Raw genomic sequence first — 7,061 nt, forward strand, 5'->3', positions numbered from 1 at the left:
TACTATCTTTCTGTCTTCAGGATTGCTCCCTCCGACCTCCGCCCCTCCAGCCCCGGATTCGGGAACCGGAGTAGGCAATCTCGTCAGTTTTTTTTGGTTGGGTTTTTTAAATATTTGCATCCATGAGATTCCCACGAGTATGGGGAAAGGGTGGTCCGCCCAGGCAGAGCCCCTGTACCTGGGTAAGCCTAGCGTAACCTGCACAGAGTGTCGGCCGGTACTCTGGCGGGGTCGCACTCGAGACCGAACTACCCATCGGCCATGCATCCCCTCGCGGTGCGCCGCCGCTTGGGATTCGGGGTCATTTTTTATAGAGGTTTTCTTCCTCGCGGTCCGGGCGGTTAAGCCAAGACCCTCGGTCCGGCAGGAGCGCGAGACATATCCACAGACCTCCACACCGGATTACGATCTACGACGGCGACAATGGGAGAGAGAGTCCCTCCCACTGCCTGCTCGGGGCGGGGTGAGCGCACACCGAGCCCGTCGACACTCCCCCAGGACAGAACCAGGAGCCGCCCGAGGTGGGCCCTTCGGACCAATCGTCAACTAAACGAGACGACGATCGCCGCAACAGGCGACGACCGCCAACCATCTTGTTGTCAGGATATTCGCCGGCGCGCAGATCAGCCTGATCGGTCTGATCGACGCGCCGTTGCCCAGGGTGCACCACGAGGAGGTTTCCTGACCTAGCACCCCATGTATAACTTAACCTGCGCACGGCCTACCAGCTAAAACTCCGCGGTGGCCCTCTTCGGCGCATTTGGGACGGCTGCGGGCTTCCTCTGACGTTGTAGTGTCTAAGTCTACGACCGCAGCCGTCCCTGCGCGTCTCCTATGGGGGGGGGGGGGGGGGAATAATACCTACAGTAAATTGTTATGAAATTTTAATTAGCGTGTTCAAAAACAACAGACTCAAGATACTTGGTCCGAAAATAATTCTACAATTGCACAAGTTTTATTCAAACAATAAAACAACGTTCCGCCCTGTGTCACGAAATATCGTCGAAAAATGTAATCAATGCAATACGAGTTATGAAACTTTGTAGAATCGTGTTTTTATTATTCAACCAACTGTAATGTTGACGAATTGTGAGCCAGTTCGAAACAATACAATGTATTTTTAAATGGTGTTATATTGATCCGACCGTGTTGAAACTTGTCCTGGGGTGAGTCCTGTATGTTTCAAACATTATTCCAAAATATCAGAATATTACTAGCTTAAGTCATTTTCTGAGCCATAAGTTACGTGTTTCAATGCAAAAACATACTCAATTGCTCTATTGCTCAGTGGAAGTGAGAGTTAAATTATAAATTTAAACAATTTAAATTAAAACCCGCTGAACGATATAGTAAGTAAGAAAGTTATAAAAATACTGTTTTCGAATAACAACATTATTTGTTATAAACGTAAATCCTTAGTCTAAAAAATTCGATGAAAGCTCGTCCTTGTTGCTCAACAATAATCATTTATAATGCATGCAATGGCTACTTATATATGGAAAGCGATAGCAATTGTCGACTACAACACTTATCATTATCGTTAATCATTTGCAGTACGCCAAGTCATCGGAACCTTTAGCAGTATAACAAGAATGTTAATTCATTAAGCCTTAGGTCCTTCGCCCACGGGACTATTTAACCATATTCAGGTTTCGTGCATTCTTCTCCAACAGAACCTGAAGCATCCAAACCTGGTGAACCTGATCGAAGTGTTTCGGCGCAAGCGCAAGCTGCACTTGGTCTTCGAGTACTGCGACCACACCGTGCTACATGAATTGGAGAAGTATCCAGCTGTGGAGTACACCTGCAATGATCTTTACCTTTAATTTTAGGAAAGTCATACACTTGGGGGTGAGGTGGCTGGCGGGATAATGCCCACCGTAGAGTTGCATGTTAGTTTTTGTTTCTATAGCATTTAATTCCCCTCCCTTCCCCGAAAAATGACATGATAGACGCCACTAGAATAACATATCTCTCTGGCGTTAAAAAAATATCTTATCGCATTCCCTTGCAAAGACTATATTATTATGTTAATTTTAAAATCCCATCTCACCAAACACAAGTACAAAGTAACTTATGGTCTGTTTGTACAAGACAGTAATTTTAATTCGCGTGCCGACCTCGCTATTGGGTCTATTTGTGTAGTGTGTACCTCTGCCTCATTTACCGAGACCCTGAACTTTGAATGTTTGGCGATTACATTGTTAGACTTTTAACGTATTATTGTCTCGGTGTTGTACGCCTATTGGATTAGATAATGAAATAACTCAAATTTGCCGCTGGAGTAGGCTTATAAGGGGCAGTAGTCGAGCTGCCTTCCTACCATGGGCGCTGGGAGGGGGGTATAAGTAGGTGCACGGGCACCTTACTGCCCAGAAATACATCACAAAAAGTATGTCACTGAATAAATCTGCATCAGTGGTAATTATACACCACTGAGGATTATTTATAGTAATTTATTTTCAAAGTCGCGCAATTTGAATTTGACCATTAATTATTGAAGTTAGTTAAATTATATCACTTCGAGTTTAGGCATTACGGCGTCTTTTTTTTAACGAAATTATCAAATACGAACTTATATCCATTTGCTGAGTTTAAATTGACACGGACAAGCCACGTTTGGGAAAACCTAATGTGTGAGTCAACATTGACTGACGAGCGCCGTATGTGGGGTGATATCTTTAATGTATTGTTTCATTTTGAAGTCTATATTAGTTTTCAATCGGAGACGTAGTTGAATTGCGTGCGCTCTTCAACACCGCTCTGAGGTCCCGGGTTCGAATTTCGAGTCGATGTGATATTATTTTTTTCTGCTCATTATCAACCCAGAATCTGTAATTAGTACTTGAAATAGCGATTGGATCACCCTCTATAACATCTTGCAGTGGAACGCACATGGCGAAAAGGGATATTTTAAGCTTTGCTGCTGCCAACACCTTCAGGAATAAAGGCGTGAAGTGCGGTAGTTTTTAAATTTTGATTACTATGAACTTCTGTTTGGTACTTTTCCCGAGTGAGATACATTGCAACTGACGGTAAATGCATGGACCGTATGTCTACAAGGGAAATTGATGTAATCATCATAATATTGTAACCAGCTGATTTAATAGAATTTGAACACGTAGGTAAACAATTAGAGACTACACTCACTCGAGTAACTGGTCTGCTAATTATTATATACCTAGGCTTTGCTATAAACAGACGATATTTTGTGTCTGAACGAAAAAAAAAACGCAACAGTAACTGGTGGCTAATATGCAATAAAGATATTTTATACTATATTTTAAGAAAAAGATTAGAAATACCATTCTGATATGTGGTTCCCATGTTCGTTTTATAATGTGAACATTTCCTTGTGTATTTAAAAAATGAACAAATAAAAATGATGACTAATAACTTGAAATATGTCATTAAAAATATTTTGCTGTGTTTTTGAGGGTCAAAAACGTGATCAAACGGGTATGTTTATTCAAATTAGTGTTTTTGGAAATCAATAAATTCATTTCTGTTTTACTAAACAATAGGATTTCAATATTTATTACTTTTTTGTACACGTGCAGTTGAAAAAATATTTCTAGCATTGAGTTTATGTTAAAACTATCTAAATTGTATTACGTTCGAAGCAGTGGTGGAACGTCCTAGGCGCTACTTTTAGAGGGGCACTAAAAAATGTAAACTAGGAACTTTTAAAATTGGAATTTTATCCTTTCATATTTAAGCGCATGTACCGACATTTAGGGGGTGGGATGCTTGGTTGCATAGTGGGTCTTTTGTTTTGTTGAAATGGCGTTTCTTGTTTCGTTTGGTGCGTTGGGGCGACTAATTTTGGATCCAAAACTCACGCTACGGCACTGATTCTAAAATAAGACAAAAACACTGTAAATATATAATTATATACTGAAGTTATATTAGGTATCTACTATCTACTTATTTTACCATTTCTCTATGTGAATTACTCTAAGGCGTCTTTTTTGGTGCATTTGTTTTGTTTCGTGTACCTACTGAAGTCGAAATTCACTGAGCTCTACTGATTACGTACTTATAATAGTTATTAGGAATTTAATGAGAATACGTGACACAAATCACAATTATAGGGAAATCATGACTTGATTAAACTACCTGTTTTTGAATCACGAATCAAACTAATGATGTTCAATAATCGCAACTGATTTAATGAAGCAAATATTTTTGTAATTTATAAAGCCTATTTATATAACGATGAAACAATATTTATTCATTAAACACAGGAATTTCGAACAAAACAAATTCCTAAAATCTCTTGAGTTTCCTTATGAAAACACACACGTTCTTATATTTAAATAACCGTTGGGTTTATGTTAATATATTTATTATTTATTTTATGTTCAATTATTCTTATCATTAATAAGATGGTACTTAAAATTCTAAGCAGATACTAACCTATTAATTGACGGATAACTGCTGGCTTCCTATAATTACAGCAGTGGTAGGCAGCGGCTTCGCTGTATGCTTTGTATATCCGATGTTCGTGGGTGACTTACTATCAGATAGGGCGTCAGCTCATCTGCTTTCGAGGGTTACAATTTATTACAATAAAATGTATTAAAATTTACAAATTATTTATTGGTATACCCAAATTACAATAGTTTCGTAATACAAGTTGTTACGCAAGATATTGAGCGACCTCCAGATTAACAGAGAACATTTGGACTATTTTCCTCTTAACTTTTTTTACGTGACGCGCATGTGATGAGCTGTCGACATATTCAATGATATCAGATCGCTCCAATTAGACCTTCATGTATCTTTATGGAGATCAAGTGACCCATCGATGGACCTTGACTGCACGTAATCTGCATAATGTAGACAGTAATTCTTAGACGTTAATTACACGCTTCAAATGCAACAAAGACATGCCTTTGTGAATTGTATAAAAAAGTAAATAATTCAGTTTATTTAGTTCATGTTAACAACATAATTCTACAATATTTAAGACAACGTTCGCAGGTTCAAAACCCAAGGTACTACCTCTGACTTTTACAAGTTACTTGTTTATTTGGGTTAACAGTGAAGGTAAACATTGTGAGGAAATCTACATACCTGAGATTGACAATTCTCTATAAGAATTTCGAAGGTATGTGAAATCTGAAAACCCGCACTACGCCAGGGTGATAGGCTAAGGTCTAAATACAGCAGTATAGCAGGCCCCGCTCAGCAGTGGTAGGTATGGTACAGCCAATTTTCTTTCGTCAAACTGCCCCTATACCTTGAATAATAGCGATTTCGCTTAGTTTTACGACTTTGTGTCAAATCTGAGTATCACAGCTACAAATTTCAAAACCACTCTTCTCCGATAGCCTAGTTGGTTGTGGAACGGACTGCCGTTGTACGCAGGTTCAAATCCCAAGGGCACACACCTCTGACTTTTCTAAAAAATGATGTTTGTATTCTTTCACCAGTGAAGGAAAACATCGTGAAGAAACCTGCATACCTGAGAAGCTCTCTATAGGAATTTCGAGGGTGTATGAAGTCTTATCAAATCGCACTAGGCCAGCGTGGTGGGCTAAGGCCAAATCCCTCTCAGTGATAGGGAGGCCCGTGCCCAACAGTGGGCCAGTATATAATACAGTGCTGATATGATTATGACTCTCTTCTCCCAGGGCTGCCCCGAGCTCCTCTCGAAGCAGATCATCTGGCAGACCCTGCAGGGCGTCGCGTACTGTCACCGGCACAACTGCATCCACCGGGACGTGAAGCCCGAGAACATCCTGTTGACAGGCGACGGCGTGGTCAAGCTGTGCGACTTCGGCTTCGCGAGGATGATTAGTGCGTAGTGCTGTTTCTACAGGGTCATTTTGACATTGCATTACTAAATGAAACCACATACTTATCTACTTGGAAATACCAATTAAGTAATAAGTTACTTGAGCCGTACATAGATGTAAATTTAAGTGTAAGTTTTGAACAAAATAAATATTAATAAAATTGATTTTAATTTTACGCGCCCGAATGCCACTACTACTACTCCATGAGAATTCGTCGCAGCGGCATCATACTTTCAGTCAGAAATACACTCACGTACACGCCATATTCGCACTTAACTACAAAATGATAAAAATTAGAAAACTAAAAGCAGGATTTTAGGTAAATATATTCGTAATTAATGGATATTTTTTGGCACAATGTCAGCAAAGATGAAGACGAGTATGTGGTTTCATTTAGTAACAGAATGTCAAAATGACCCTGTATATTCCAACGTATACCAGTCTGGGACGTTTTATGTCTATTCTTGGTTTAAGATAACTATTTTTTTTTATGTTTATTTACAGGTTTATTCTTATAATGTAAGCACACTACACCCGAAAGTTTGAAATTTATTATGAATTCATCATTTTATTCTTACGTTTTATATGATAGTTTCTGACGTATCTATTTTGACTAATCTTTGCATTGCTCTAAGTTGGATTAATAGAGAATTCCTTGTAGCATCTTACTCTAGTCTACCTTTACAAGTTTGTGTAATATTAATTACATGAAAAAGGAATTTGTTTAAGAGAAAATTACGTAATACACATAATCAAACTTATTTCTTAATAATCAAAACTAGGTAAAAATAATACGTAAATTATTGGACAATATTTTAGACAATCACTATAGTCTGATATAGTATGATGCATTGAATATTTAGCTACCCTTTTCTCTGTTCCCTACCCTACCCTATTTCCTGTATCCTCACATCCCCCCCTTCCCGTTTCCAGGTGGCAGCTGTTCCTCAGAGTATTCCGTCCATACCATGATACCCTTCGGCGTGGACGTCAGGGAGGCGTGCTAGTAACTATTTACACCAACATTTTAACTTACTCGTAGAAATCTTTTGGTATATAGCATTTTAGTTATGTAGTATAAAGATAATTAAAAAGGGGACAACGGAAGGTTGCTGGGCAGGTTGAAGGTTTTTTTTTATTGCTTTGAACGCCGAGACGAGCTTGCCGTTGTATGTAAGCGATACGACCGACCATAAACAGTAGAAACACCATCCAACACCTTTAATTACAAAGTATTGTTTGGTATTCCACTGCGCT

The 7,061-nt window shown here is 39.2% G+C and overlaps 1 long non-coding RNA gene across 1 annotated transcript; it reads left to right on the forward strand.

The window, feature by feature from the left end:
* The first annotated feature begins 1,533 nt into the window (after positions 1 to 1,533).
* On the forward strand, positions 1,534 to 6,799 carry LOC119192535. The gene is made up of 3 exons (XR_005113659.1): positions 1,534 to 1,793; positions 5,640 to 5,805; positions 6,738 to 6,799. It is a non-coding gene; the product is annotated as an uncharacterized LOC119192535 (long non-coding RNA).
* The last annotated feature ends 262 nt before the right edge of the window (positions 6,800 to 7,061 follow it).

This window comes from Manduca sexta, unplaced genomic scaffold, assembly GCF_014839805.1.
Source record: "Manduca sexta isolate Smith_Timp_Sample1 unplaced genomic scaffold, JHU_Msex_v1.0 HiC_scaffold_2892, whole genome shotgun sequence".
Classification (NCBI taxonomy): Eukaryota; Metazoa; Arthropoda; class Insecta; order Lepidoptera; family Sphingidae; genus Manduca; species Manduca sexta.